This window comes from Nelusetta ayraudi, unplaced genomic scaffold (genome assembly GCF_046127955.1).
Source record: "Nelusetta ayraudi isolate G7.1 ecotype Tasmania unplaced genomic scaffold, CSIRO-AGI_Nayr_v1 ptg000029l, whole genome shotgun sequence".
Classification (NCBI taxonomy): Eukaryota; Metazoa; Chordata; class Actinopteri; order Tetraodontiformes; family Monacanthidae; genus Nelusetta; species Nelusetta ayraudi.
In genome coordinates, this window is record NW_027466079.1 from 1478011 (window position 1) to 1491262 (window position 13252).

At 45.9% G+C, this 13252-nt stretch overlaps 7 non-coding genes across 7 annotated transcripts; all 7 read left to right on the forward strand.

Annotated features, from left to right (window-relative positions):
* The first annotated feature begins 1940 nt into the window (after positions 1 to 1940).
* Positions 1941 to 2131, forward strand: LOC142891254 (U2 spliceosomal RNA). The gene has a single exon (XR_012927237.1). It is a non-coding gene; the product is annotated as a U2 spliceosomal RNA (small nuclear RNA).
* Positions 2132 to 2802: 671 nt separating this feature from the next.
* On the forward strand, positions 2803 to 2966 carry LOC142891223 (U1 spliceosomal RNA). Its single transcript, XR_012927207.1, has one exon. It is a non-coding gene; the product is annotated as a U1 spliceosomal RNA (small nuclear RNA).
* A 6207-nt stretch (positions 2967 to 9173) lies between these two features.
* Positions 9174 to 9361, forward strand: LOC142891266 (U2 spliceosomal RNA). The gene has a single exon (XR_012927249.1). It is a non-coding gene; the product is annotated as a U2 spliceosomal RNA (small nuclear RNA).
* Positions 9362 to 10091: 730 nt separating this feature from the next.
* Positions 10092 to 10255, forward strand: LOC142891234 (U1 spliceosomal RNA). The gene has a single exon (XR_012927218.1). It is a non-coding gene; the product is annotated as a U1 spliceosomal RNA (small nuclear RNA).
* A 781-nt stretch (positions 10256 to 11036) lies between these two features.
* LOC142891255 (U2 spliceosomal RNA) lies at positions 11037 to 11227 on the forward strand. The gene has a single exon (XR_012927238.1). It is a non-coding gene; the product is annotated as a U2 spliceosomal RNA (small nuclear RNA).
* A 670-nt stretch (positions 11228 to 11897) lies between these two features.
* On the forward strand, positions 11898 to 12061 carry LOC142891246 (U1 spliceosomal RNA). The gene has a single exon (XR_012927229.1). It is a non-coding gene; the product is annotated as a U1 spliceosomal RNA (small nuclear RNA).
* Positions 12062 to 12842: 781 nt separating this feature from the next.
* On the forward strand, positions 12843 to 13033 carry LOC142891250 (U2 spliceosomal RNA). Its single transcript, XR_012927233.1, has one exon. It is a non-coding gene; the product is annotated as a U2 spliceosomal RNA (small nuclear RNA).
* Positions 13034 to 13252: the final 219 nt, after the last annotated feature.

Sequence of the window (13252 nt, forward strand, 5' to 3'; positions counted from 1 at the left end):
ATAGTTGAACACATGACTATGTTGGAGTTCTTCTAAATGCAAAAGGTTCTGGATCACAATTATCTTGACCTATTGGATGTACTTCTGCAAATTCACTTGTCCAGGAAACCATCGCAAGGAAGGAAAAAAGGAAAAAACTTCCAACAACTGCAAGATTTAGCAAAAGTGGGATTTTTGCCTCATTTGTTGTCTTTGTGTGCTGTCTTCCTTGCCATGGCAGCACCAAGTCCAGCTCAGTACAGCAAAAACACTTGTTTTCTGTCCGCTTCTGCAAGCACCACATCTACAGCACCCATCCCTGGTGGTTCTGACTCTCCCTTCAGCCGCAAGCTTTTTGACTCCCTTTGCCTCACTTTCAGTTTTGTAAGCGAGAAACATGTAGTTCCTCCTCCATTTATTCCTCCTTCCTTGTTACTGCACACAGTCCAAAAAATTTTGTCAATCAGCTCGTCTTGAACTCGGCAGAGCGGCAAATGAGCAAAAGAAAATAATGTTGGCTTGTCCCTTTAACAAAGTGTAGTGCCACATCTGGACGTAATGTTTTTCACCAGGACAATTGGAATTTATTGCAGCATGGCGTTCCGGTGAACCACCTTTGGAGGAACTAAAGGTGGTACCTGATTGGCTGTGAGGCTACTTTCTCTGCGACTATCTCTACTTAAAATCTTAAAGCTGTAAAACACCCGCACTAGGAAGGACACTTTCACCCACAAATCCCAGTTGGGAGTCCACTCCAAAGCTTTCTCAGACGACCTGGTTCCAGGCAGGGACTGGTACCACTGGCGGCCAGCGGTAGTTTTACCACCGTTATCTCTCTGCAGAACATTCCAAGGGGCCATCCTCAACACAGATGTTCCTGAACATCTCAATATCAGACAATGTTAAACACTCTATTTTCCCTTTTACAGAGACATCTGGAAGTCACATTTCTGTGACCACCATCAAAAATAAAGCATTAATGGACTTGAATCACTCTTCTAACCTCAAAATTAACGGATTTAGGATTTCCTCCTAAAGGAAGCCTGAAGGCTTTCAAGCTTCAGATGGAGCAAGAGTGTCCCCTAAGGGGGGGTTACGAAAGTGATTTCTAAGTGATCGATTAAAAGTTGAATAAACTTTGCACCTCGGTTTTCCTCATATCAATGTTACATGCTTTGTCATAATCCCTATCATTACCATCAACAGTTTTCTACGTTACACTTAGGCGACTGTTACCTCAATCCGTACATACACCTTTTAAACAGATGGCTTCTTGAATCATGACATGTTGTCTTGACAGGCTTTCTGACTCAAGTTCAGCTTCTCACTTGGCTGCGTTCATCAGGCTGCTGGCCAAGTTTCCGTGGCTCCGTTTTGATTGTACACAAAGCTCTTGCGTTTGTGTCCACTTTCTCTCCCCATTCTCTGTTCCCTGAGTTTCAGTGTCCAATCACTGGTGGAACCAGAAAAGATTTGGTGACAGTTAAACAATTGACACTGATTTAGGTATTAGTTGTTGAAACATGGACAAACAAGATTAAGACTGAGCCCAAGACATTCCATTGCAGAGTGTGAGAGATGTGCATGAGTGTCAAGATAGATATTGGTCAGTGTTTCCTTTGGTCCTAGTAGCGTCATTAATCATTTGAATTTGTTTTGTGGCGGGTTAAGATTGCACGGACTGACAATTTCCTTGCCAGACGTAGCAGGAAGTTTGAACGGAAACTTGGTGTTGGAAGCCATTGTGGATCGGTCAGGACGTGGTCACGTGGCCAGAACTAACTTTAAGCTGCATCCACTTGCATTAGGTTGGCCAACTTCTGCTGCTCACTGTCCATGGAAGGTTCATCCACACTTTTAGCACCTTGTTGTTGTTGAGGCCAAGTAAATGCTGCCGCGATGCGCCGTGAGCGAGGGTGGCTGTGAGCGGAATGACTCCCTGTGCTCGCCAGTGACGTGGTATCGCTTCTTGGCCTTTTGGCTAAGATCAAGTGTAGTATCTGTTCTTATCAGTTTAATATCTGATACGTCCGCTACCCGGGGACCATATATTAAATTGATTTTTGGACCAGGCAGATGGAATAGGGGCTTGCTCCGTCCACTCCACGCATCGACCCGGTATGGCAGTATCTCCAGGAATGGTGCACTCCTCCTTATGTTGTCTAAAATCAAGCTCAACTAGATGGGGTCGAGGTCAGATTTGATCGGTGGTTTGGAGCGCTCCTGCAATAGCACATGCGGGGTTGCCTTTCCGTGCGTAATTCCCACAATGGGTAGAGTATGATTTCACGTCCCCTGCAGTCCTCTGACTTAGAGCACATCTCCGTAGTAAACAGCAGAGGGCGTTGCACTGCGACCTGTCAGCTGTTGGTTCGGCATCAAGCAGTCTGTTTTCTACTCCTCGATGAATTAGTTGAGTGGTCATTTGTTTTGTTTTTCCCCTTGACGATTCAGAATGTTCTTCTTTTCTCTGAATTTCCCACTGGAATCGCACATCACAGATTTCAAATGGAGCTCTTTTTGCCACATTTTCTCTGGTGGTTTAGTTGTTGATTCTTTTGGAGGTAAATGGGATGAAATGAGTGGTTTTCCGAATTCCCTTTTGTTGTGGTCATGCAGCAGTGAACTGTGGAAAGAGGATTGCTCACGTACAAATCTGTTATTTGGGAGACATGAGGTTGGGACAGATTTCTTTCTCATTCAACCAAATATCAACTATTGCTTTTCTTTCTGACATGCCTTTGGCTGTGAACACGTGGCGAGCACCGTGAGCCAGCGCGGAATGACTGTGGAAGACGTGGTCATGTCAGCCATGGACAACTCATACTTACCTGGCAGGGGAGACACCATGATCAAGAAGGTGGTTCACCCAGGGCGAGGCGCGACCATTGCACTCCGGTTGTGCTGACCCCTGCGAATTCCCCAAATGTGGGAATCTCGACTGCATAATTTCTGGTAGTGGGGGACTGCGTTCGCGCTCTCCCCTGATCAGATGTTGAAAAGCAAGAGTACGTTCTCTCGTACGCCAGTAAGAAATGCTGTCTGTCCAGCGTGCGCAATGCCCGTGATCAGATGGCTTCTTGAATCATGACATGTTGTCTTGAGAGGCTTTCTGACTCAAGTTCAGCTTCTCACTTGGCTGAGTTCATCAGGCTGCTGGCCAAGTTTCCGTGGCTCCGTTTCGATTGTACACAAAGCTCTTGCGTTTGTGTCCACTTTCTCTCCCCATTCTCTGTTCCCTGAGTTTCAGTGTCCAATCACTGGTGGAACCAGAAAAGATTTGGTGACAGTTAAACAATTGACACTGATTTAGGTATTAGTTGTTGAAACATGGACAAACAAGATTAAGACTGAGCCCAAGACATTCCATTGCAGAGTGTGAGAGATGTGCATGAGTGTCAAGATAGATATTGGTCAGTGTTTCCTTTGGTCCTAGTAGCGTCATTAATCATTTGAATTTGTTTTGTGGCGGGTTAAGATTGCACGGACTGACAATTTCCTTGCCAGACGTAGCAGGAAGTTTGAACGGAAACTTGGTGTTGGAAGCCATTGTGGATCGGTCAGGACGTGGTCACGTGGCCAGAACTAACTTTAAGCTGCATCCACTTGCATTAGGTTGGCCAACTTCTGCTGCTCACTGTCCATGGAAGGTTCATCCACACTTTTAGCACCTTGTTGTTGTTGAGGCCAAGTAAATGCTGCGATGCGCCGTGAGCGAGGGTGGCTGTGAGCGGAATGACTCCCTGTGCTCGCCAGTGACGTGGTATCGCTTCTCGGCCTTTTGGCTAAGACAGTGGTCGCCTCCTAATTTTGGTAGCATTGGTTGCCTGCTGTGGCATCCTTTTTGTTATCAGAGCTTGGGAGGATATTCTTTTTTCATTCCTTGTGCAAAGCATTCCTTCTTTTTAATAGTTGGACATCTTTCACAAACAGGAATTCATTTGTTCAGGGGACTCTGTTTCCTTGTTTTGCCAGGTAAGTTGCCAGTTTTTTTGTTGTTTTTTTTTACATCCTGTTTTAGGTGTCTATTTATTTATTCACTTGGTTTTAGTGTCTATTTATTGTCCTTTTTAGCATTGTTTTTAGCTCTTCAGTTCTAGTGCGTAGTGCCTCCACCATGTCGGCCAGCCATGCCGGCATGCGGAGGCACCACAGTGTTCGTTTCAGCTTTTTAGAAAAGGATGGAAAACTCCTGGGGATGTCCAGGTTGGACTTCTCCAGGAGGCTCATTCAAAAAACTTTGAACTTCAGCCCAGATGACTTAAACTGTGTTTTGACTTTGCCTTTTAACAAAGGTTTTGACGTAAGCTTTCGTTCTGCTGTTTTGCTTTGTGAGTTTTGGAAGAGATTTGAGGAAGTGAAAACCCAGTTTTCTGCTTTCAATGTTGAGAAACTGACTGACAATGCTTTGAAAACAGTCATTGTTAGGATGTTCAATGAGACAGTAAATGCAGATGACATTAGTTGGTGGCTGGGAAGATATTGCACTGTTAAAGGCCAAGCTACCAAGGTGAGAGATGAAGATGGCATATGGAACTGTGCCTGGAGGGTCCCCATTCAACAATGGCAGGACCCTCAAGGCTATCAGGGCTTGAAACATCTCCCATCCATGATAGTTTTAGGTGAAAACAGGGGCTACATTCATTACCAGGGACAGCCCAAGCTCTGCCGCAAGTGTGGTGAGCAAGGGCACCTGGCAGAAGCATGCCAGCAGATTGTTTGCCGAAAATGTCGAGAAATTGGGCACACCTTTGAGGAATGTACCAATGGCAGAAGGTGCAATCTTTGTGGAGAAACAAGCCACCTCTTCAGAGATTGCCCCAAGTCTTTTGCCAACAAACTCAAAGCCGCAAAGCAAACTGAAAGAAGGAAAACAGAAGCATTTACAGAGCAATGTGAAGAAGCTGGGCAAGAAATTTCAAATCTCCCGCCAAATTCTGTGGTTGGAGGAGAGGAGTCAGGTGAGGCGGGAGAAGGGGAGGGGCCTGCCACACCCCCATCAATAGATGGGGAAATGCAGGCAGAAGGCGGAGCTGAAATAGAAAGCCAACTTCAGGAAAATAGCGAGGATGCCTCCCTCCCCAATGCTCAGCAAACTAAGAGACCTTTATCTGAATTGTCATTCGATTCTCCTATTATGATGGAGAAGAGAGGAAGACTTGTGGCCCCATCAGAAAATTCGTCCTTGGATGAGCCCAGAGTCTTCCCCTCCAGTTCACCAAATGAAGTCTCTTTTTTAACAATTGCTCTGCGATCAACCCCTAGAGGTTCAGATCTTGACGCAACCATGCAGCAGAGGTTTGATCCCAAAGCACAAAGGGGGAACAAGCTCAAAACCTTCACTCTTCACCTGTTGAGATGAGGGAAGAGTTATGTTCACAAGAAACTGCCTAAATGTTTTACAGCCTTTTTTTGATATCCTTATATGTTTTTAAAAGAATGTCACACCTGTTGTTTTTAACCATTCTTATGACACTCACCTTCTCTACCATAAATGTGAGAAGTGTGAAGTCGAGAGTCAGAGCCCAGAGTGTTTTATCCTTTTTATTTCCCCATGAATCAGATGTGTTTTTAATACAGGAATGTGGCCTACCCTTTTTAAAACAATATAGAACATGGGAAGATATGTGGCCACAAACGTCTCTATGGAGTGGATCAAACGAAAATAAAAATGACGGAGTAGCCATTTTAATAAAAAACCCTCAGGTTCTGGTGAAGGGTAGCACAGTGGTGAGAGATGGTCGGGCACTTTTAGCACATCTAAATTTTATGGGGCGGGATTTTAACCTTCTCAATATTTATAGCTTTAATGACAAAAATGACAGGTATGACCTTTTAGAAAACTTGCAGTCCCACATGCTAGGCAGGGCACCTTTAGTTGTAGCAGGTGATTTTAATTGCATTTTAAACAAGACGGATAGAAGAAGAGCAGGAGAAGATTTTAAAATAGACAAGACATCAGTTTTATTACAGGGCATTTGCAGGGGTTTTAAAACCATGCATCCCAGAGAGGAGGGCTTCACCTGGTTCAGTGGTGACAGTACCAGAGCCTCTCGCATAGATTATGTTTTTACACGGGACTGCCCGCCCACCGATGCTAGATTGACCCCTGTTTTCTTCTCTGATCACCTCATGGTGTCTTGCACTCTGTCACTCTCTTCAGGTGTGACTTCAGGAAGTGGTCTGTGGAAACTCAACTGCTCCCTTTTAATAGATAGGGACTTAGTCAGGCAGTTCAGGGAGCAGTACAAAGAGTGGCAGACCCTCCAAGACTTTTACGAAACACATGCACACTGGTGGGAAATGGTGAAGGAAAAGACAAAGACTTTCTTTAGGCAGGCAGGTAGGGAAAAAAAGAATAGGGAACACAGACGCATGATGGGACTGCAGAAAAGACTTCAATGCTATTTTAACCTTAACCAACATGGTATGGACTTCAACGAAGAAATTAAACAAGTCAAGAAAGAGATGTCGGCCCTATCAGAAATCCACAGCAAAGGTGTCATTTTAAGGAGCAGGGAACGGGAAATAGAAGAGGGTGAAAAGTGCACACGGTATTTCTTTAGGAAAATTATAAATAAAGGGGGGGGGCATTGCAAAACTGAAGAAAGAAAATGGGTGCACAACAGAAACAATGGATGAAATAAAAGAGACAATTGAGACATTTTATTCAAACCTGTACTCAGAAAAACCTGTTAAAACTGACACCATGACAGAAGTTCTAAAATTCATTGATAAAACAGTAAGCAACAGCGTGCTTTTATCCCAAGATTTTACTTTTTTAGAATTAAATAAATGTTTGTCTGGTTTTAAAAAAGGGAAGTCCCCTGGACAAGACGGACTTCCCTTAGAGTTTTATTTGACCTTTTGGGACATTTTAGCACCTGATTTGATGACTGTTTTTATGGATTTTGAACACCTTGACCGACTTCCTGACAGTTTTAGAATAGGGATAGTGACTCTTCTTTACAAAAAAAAAGACAAGACTGACTTGAAGAATTGGAGACCGATCACGCTTTTAAACTTTGACTGCAAACTTTTTAGCAAACTTTTAGCCACACGGATGTCCATGTTTTTAGAAGAAGTGATTCACCCGGATCAAGCCTGTGCCGTTCCGGGGAGGAAGATCACTGACAGCCTCGTACTGATCAGAGACACCATCTGTTACGCGAGAGACAGAAACATCCGACTAGTAGTACTAAATTTAGACTTTGAGAAAGCCTTTGATCGGGTCTCGCATCAGTACCTCTTCCGGGTACTGGAAAAAATGGGGTTCCCAGAAAGGTTTGTAGCTTGGGTGGGATTGCTGTACCGGGGCATCTCCAGCAAATTCATTGTTAACGGGCTTTTGACAAAAGCAGTCAACATCAACTGCGGTGTCCGTCAGGGGTGTCCTTTATCTGCCCTCCTCTACATTACCTGTATAGAACCACTGGCACAGATCTTGAGAAGGGACCAACGAATCAATGGGGTGGGTGTCCCGGGGAGTGGGGGACTGGTGACCAAGTGTGTTTTATACATGGACGACATTAACATTTTATGCACTGACCTTTTATCCGTGAACAGGACACTGGACTTGACTGACTTTTTCGGACAGGCCTCTGGGTCAAAATTGAACAGAGACAAGACCCAAGCCCAATTTTATGGACCATGGACAGCAAACGAGACAACGGGACTCCCCCTGACTACGACCCAGACCAACCAGAAAATATTGGGAATCAAATTTGATAAGGAAGGGGGAGGGGACACAAACTGGGATGACGTCACAGGGAAAGTTAGACAAAGACTAGGGTACTGGGGACTTAGAGGACTGACCCTTGAAGGAAAAGTTTTAATCATCAAAGCAGTGATTTTACCCTTGCTTTTACTGATCAGTTCTGTTTTTATCCCACCAAGACGTGTGCTTTTAATCCTGGAGCGAGCCATTTTCTACTTCCTGTGGGGATCTAAGTGGGGAAGACTAAGAAGAGACTTCATGAAAAGGCCAAAGGAGAAAGGAGGAAAAGCAGTGCCAGACCTTTACCTATTTTTAGGAAGCACCTTTACGGCCTCGCACATCAAAATAGCAACAACCCCATCCAGAAACCCCAGGACGGCTGCAATGACACGTTTCTGGATGGGGTCCTACCTCAGAAAACTGAAATTGTTACCCACAGACCTGAAAGTACCGGTGTCTTTTAATCTGCCTTTAACATATGCTTTGATCCAGACGTTTTTAAAGTATTTTAATTTGGAAAAGGAGGAGTTGCATGTTTTAACAAGCCACCGCTCTCTTGTTTCTATTGTGCAGGAGCGAGAACCAGTGAGTCCAGTGCGCGGGCTCGCACTCAGCGAGCCCTCAACAGTTTGGCGCAATGTGAACCATCCTGCTCTCCCAAACAGACTCCGAGACCTGTCATGGATGGTGGCTCACGAGATCCTCCCGGTCAGGTCCGTCTTGCACTCCCGGGGCATGTCACCATCAGCGACTTGCCCCCGACCTGGTTGTGGCGCGCCCGAGTCAGTGAGGCATCTCTTCTGGGAGTGCAGTGCTGCTGTAGACCAGTGGGCAACAGCCAGGTCCTTGAAATTCCCGTACTTACCAGCAAGGGAGGTCCTTACAGCACAACTAGTGCTATATGGGGTGAGCCCCCAGAAGATGCCAGCAAGGGACTTTGCAGAGCAGTGGCTCACCCTAGCCGCCATCAAAGACGCCATATGGACCTCCAGAAACTTGCTGGTAAGGAAGCACATGCAGATCCCCCCCGTGGTTGTGATCCAGATGGCTATGCAGGCGGCGGGCCCTAGGACACAACCACAAAGACGAATCGCCTCTGGGCCCATTCGGAGGAAGGACCTGGAACCACACACAAAAAGGTCAAAGCAGCAACGGCCTGGCTCTCCGGGTGAGGCAGGAGGGAAGGAGCAAAAGGGCGAGGATCTCCTCTGAGCACCACGACAAGGTCCTGAGCGAACAAATGTTTGGGGGAGCAGAATGAAAAATTTTTTTGGTAAGGACTCATTGCGTTCCTGCACAAAAGAGACAAAGACATTGAGCCCCTTTTAAAATTGTGCACTCCTGTTCATATCTCTTGTTTTAATCATGTTTTTTACAGAAAAATTTTGTCTTACTATTTATGTGTATTGTGTCTGTGGAAACACATTAATGCAAATGTAAAAAATCATGTAACAAAATTAACTGAATGAGTGTCAATAAACTTTTTTCGAAAGAAAAAAAAAAAAATAAAAATCTGTTCTTATCAGTTTAATATCTGATACGTCCCCTATCCGGGGACCATATATTAAATTCATTTTTGGACCAGGGAGATGGAATAGGGGCTTGCTCCGTCCACTCCACGCATCGACCCGGTATGGCAGTATCTCCAGGAACGGTGCACTCCTCCTTATGTTGTCTAAAATCAAGCTCAACTAGATGGGGTCGAGGTCAGATTTGATCGGTGGTTTGGAGCGCTTCTGTAATAGCACATGCGGGGTTGCCTTTCCGTGCGTAATTCCCACAATGGGTATAGTATGATTTCACGTCCCCTGCAGTCCTCTGACTTAGAGCACATCTCCGTAGTAAACAGCAGAGGGCGTTGCACTGCGACCTGTCAGCTGTTGGTCCGGCATCAAGCAGTCTGCTGCCTTTTCTTTGGTGCCGTCCCGCTGTATGCATTGCAGCTAGTGCTTTAGCGTTGCGTTTTCTACTCCTCGATGAATTAGTTGAGTGGTCATTTGTTTTGTTTTTCCCCTTGACGATTCAGAATGTTCTTCTTTTCTCTGAATTTCCCACTGGAATCGCACATCACAGATTTCAAATGGAGCTCTTTTTGCCACATTTTCTCTGGTGGTTTAGTTGTTGATTCTTTTGGAGGTAAATGGGATGAAATGAGTGGTTTTCCGAATTCCCTTTTGTTGTGGTCATGCAGCAGTGAACTGTGGAAAGAGGATTGCTCACGTACAAATCTGTTATTTGGGAGACATGAGGTTGGGACAGATTTCTTTCTCATTCAACCAAATATCAACTATTGCTTTTCTTTCTGACATGCCTTTGGCTGTGAACACGTGGCGAGCACCGTGAGCCAGCGCGGAATGACTGTGGAAGACGTGGTCATGTCAGCCATGGACAACTCATACTTACCTGGCAGGGGAGACACCATGATCAAGAAGGTGGTTCACCCAGGGCGAGGCGCGACCATTGCACTCCGGTTGTGCTGACCCCTGCGAATTCCCCAAATGTGGGAATCTCGACTGCATAATTTCTGGTAGTGGGGGACTGCGTTCGCGCTCTCCCCTGATCAGATGTTGAAAAGCAAGAGTACGTTCTCTCGTACGCCAGTAAGAAATGCTGTCTGTCCAGCGTGCGCAATGCCCGTGATCAGATGGCTTCTTGAATCATGACATGTTGTCTTGAGAGGCTTTCTGACTCAAGTTCAGCTTCTCACTTGGCTGCGTTCATCAGGCTGCTGGCCAAGTTTCCGTGGCTCCGTTTCGATTGTACACAAAGCTCTTGCGTTTGTGTCCACTTTCTCTCCCCATTCTCTGTTCCCTGAGTTTCAGTGTCCAATCACTGGTGGAACCAGAAAAGATTTGGTGACAGTTAAACAATTGACACTGATTTAGGTATTAGTTGTTGAAACATGGGCAAACAAGATTAAGACTGAGCCCAAGACATTCCATTGCAGAGTGTGAGAGATGTGCATGAGTGTCAAGATAGATATTGGTCAGTGTTTCCTTTGGTCCTAGTAGCGTCATTAATCATTTGAATTTGTTTTGTGGCGGGTTAAGATTGCACGGACTGACAATTTCCTTGCCAGACGTAGCAGGAAGTTTGAACGGAAACTTGGTGTTGGAAGCCATTGTGGATCGGTCAGGACGTGGTCACGTGGCCAGAACTAACTTTAAGCTGCATCCACTTGCATTAGGTTGGCCAACTTCTGCTGCTCACTGTCCATGGAAGGTTCATCCACACTTTTAGCACCTTGTTGTTGTTGAGGCCAAGTAAATGCTGCCGCGATGCGCCGTGAGCGAGGGTGGCTGTGAGCGGAATGACTCCCTGTGCTCACCAGTGACGTGGTATCGCTTCTCGGCCTTTTGGCTAAGATCAAGTGTAGTATCTGTTCTTATCAGTTTAATATCTGATACGTCCCCTACCCGGGCACCATATATTAAATTGATTTTTGGACCAGGCAGATGGAATAGGGGCTTGCTCCGTCCACTCCACGCATCGACCCGGTATGGCAGTATCTCCAGGAACGGTACACTCCTCCTTATGTTGTCTAAAATCAAGCTCAACTAGATGGGGTCGAGGTCAGATTTGATCGGTGGTTTGGAGCGCTTCTGCAATAGCACATGCGGGGTTGCCTTTCCGTGCGTAATTCCCACAATGGGTAGAGTATGATTTCACGTCCCCTGCAGTCCTCTGACTTAGAGCACATCTCCGTAGAAACAGCAGAGGGCGTTGCACTGCGACCTGTCAGCTGTTGGTCCGGCATCAAGCAGTCTGTTTTCTACTCCTCGATGAATTAGTTGAGTGGTCATTTGTTTTGTTTTTCCCCTTGACGATTCAGAATGTTCTTCTTTTCTCTGAATTTCCCACTGGAATCGCACATCACAGATTTCAAATGGAGCTCTTTTTGCCACATTTTCTCTGGTGGTTTAGTTGTTGATTCTTTTGGAGGTAAATGGGATGAAATGAGTGGTTTTCCGAATTCCCTTTTGTTGTGGTCATGCAGCAGTGAACTGTGGAAAGAGGATTGCTCACGTACAAATCTGTTATTTGGGAGACATGAGGTTGGGACAGATTTCTTTCTCATTCAACCAAATATCAACTATTGCTTTTCTTTCTGACATGCCTTTGGCTGTGAACACGTGGCGAGCACCGTGAGCCAGCGCGGAATGACTGTGGAAGACGTGGTCATGTCAGCCATGGACAACTCATACTTACCTGGCAGGGGAGACACCATGATCAAGAAGGTGGTTCACCCAGGGCGAGGCGCGACCATTGCACTCCGGTTGTGCTGACCCCTGCGAATTCCCCAAATGTGGGAATCTCGACTGCATAATTTCTGGTAGTGGGGGACTGCGTTCGCGCTCTCCCCTGATCAGATGTTGAAAAGCAAGAGTACGTTCTCTCGTACGCCAGTAAGAAATGCTGTCTGTCCAGCGTGCGCAATGCCCGTGATCAGATGGCTTCTTGAATCATGACATGTTGTCTTGAGAGGCTTTCTGACTCAAGTTCAGCTTCTCACTTGGCTGCGTTCATCAGGCTGCTGGCCAAGTTTCCGTGGCTCCGTTTCGATTGTACACAAAGCTCTTGCGTTTGTGTCCACTTTCTCTCCCCATTCTCTGTTCCCTGAGTTTCAGTGTCCAATCACTGGTGGAACCAGAAAAGATTTGGTGACAGTTAAACAATTGACACTGATTTAGGTATTAGTTGTTGAAACATGGGCAAACAAGATTAAGACTGAGCCCAAGACATTCCATTGCAGAGTGTGAGAGATGTGCATGAGTGTCAAGATAGATATTGGTCAGTGTTTCCTTTGGTCCTAGTAGCGTCATTAATCATTTGAATTTGTTTTGTGGCGGGTTAAGATTGCACGGACTGACAATTTCCTTGCCAGACGTAGCAGGAAGTTTGAACGGAAACTTGGTGTTGGAAGCCATTGTGGATCGGTCAGGACGTGGTCACGTGGCCAGAACTAACTTTAAGCTGCATCCACTTGCATTAGGTTGGCCAACTTCTGCTGCTCACTGTCCATGGAAGGTTCATACACACTTTTAGCACCTTGTTGTTGTTGAGGCCAAGTAAATGCTGCCGCGATGCGCCGTGAGCGAGGGTGGCTGTGAGCGGAATGACTCCCTGTGCTCACCAGTGACGTGGTATCGCTTCTCGGCCTTTTGGCTAAGATCAAGTGTAGTATCTGTTCTTATCAGTTTAATATCTGATACGTCCCCTACCCGGGCACCATATATTAAATTGATTTTTGGACCAGGGAGATGGACTAGGGGCTTGCTCCGTCCACTCCACGCATCGACCCGGTATGGCAGTATCTCCAGGAACGGTACACTCCTCCTTACGTTGTCTAAAATCAAGCTCAACTAGATGGGGTTGAGGTCAGATTTGATCGGTGGTTTGGAGCGCTTCTGCAATAGCACATGCGGGGTTGCTTTTCCGTGCGTAATTCCCACAATGGGTAGAGTATGATTTCACGTCCCCTGCAGTCCTCTGACTTAGAGCACATCTTCGTAGTAAACAGCAGAGGGCGTTGCACTGCGACCTGTCAGCTGTTGG